The sequence below is a fragment of the Populus euphratica genome, unplaced genomic scaffold (genome assembly GCF_000495115.2).
Source record: "Populus euphratica unplaced genomic scaffold, PopEup_1.0 scaffold476.1, whole genome shotgun sequence".
Classification (NCBI taxonomy): Eukaryota; Viridiplantae; Streptophyta; class Magnoliopsida; order Malpighiales; family Salicaceae; genus Populus; species Populus euphratica.
The window spans coordinates 4,620-5,780 of record NW_011500354.1 but is presented as its reverse complement, the minus strand read 5'-3'; positions in this window follow the sequence as shown (position 1 = coordinate 5,780).

Here is a 1,161-nt window from a genome sequence, read left to right as displayed (position 1 = left end):
ATTTGACCCAAAAAAAAAAAAAAACCATGTTTATATTAGAGATATCCTTATCAGGTACCTTTTGATTATTATATTGGATTAAAAGAGACGGAGTATTATTTTTTTGGGTTAAAAAAAGATAAAAATAGTAGTGATAAAAAAGATATGTTTTTATATATTTCACTCTAAAGCTATTTTAAAAATAAATTTATTTTATATTTTTTTAATCAAATATTTTTTTTATTTTAAATACTAACCATATACGATTTCAACGTAAAAATGGATGTTATTAAGCATATAAATATGGGCACGTCATGTATGGTCCAAATGGTGTCATCATTAACCGACTTCTAACACTAGTTTTATTTTATTTTTCAAAAATAATTTTGGTAAAATAGTAGTGATATTAGAACATGTGGTGCCACGTAACATGCTTGGGATGTCGAGCAAATTTCCATGCACATGACACCTAGGGTTTAAAACGTCACCATTGGTGATGAGACTTTATTTTTATTTTTATTTTCTTTCAAGGGTAAGAGAGGGTATTGTGAAAAATAGAAGTGATTATTTTTTGTTTAATTTAGTTTTTATTAAAAAATAACTAAATTGAATTTAAAAAAAAAATCAAAATTAATTTAAATCGATCAGTTTTGGTTCGGTTTGGTTTTTTAGAACAAAACCAGTTCAAATTGGTTTGACTCGGTTTTGGTTTTTTTTTCTAATTTGGTTTTTTTTTTGGATTTTAACTTGTTTTTTTAGTTTGACTTATTTTTTTTCAGTTTTTCAGTTCAATTCTATTTTTTCGGTTTCAAGTTTATAAAACCAAACCGGTCAATTTTTAAAAAATTTAAATTGGTTTAATTTTTTTTCTCATGATTTGGTTTTTTTATTATTTTTATTTTTAATTTTATTAGTTTAATCAATATTTTGGTTTCTTCGCTCATTCTTATTCTTAGTAGGAAGCAATACCGGGTTTTTCCATTGCCAATTGAGGCCAAAAGTGGTGAAACAAATTATGAATGTGACAAAGGGTTGGACAATTCAGAAGACGGTTTCATATTGGGAAATATTCTTTGGATGGATTTTCCACAAGCATGGACAAGTGTTTTATGATTTCGTAAGCATAATTAAATTAATGATAGAATGTAAAGAAAAAAAACAGAGAGAGAGAGAATTCTTGGA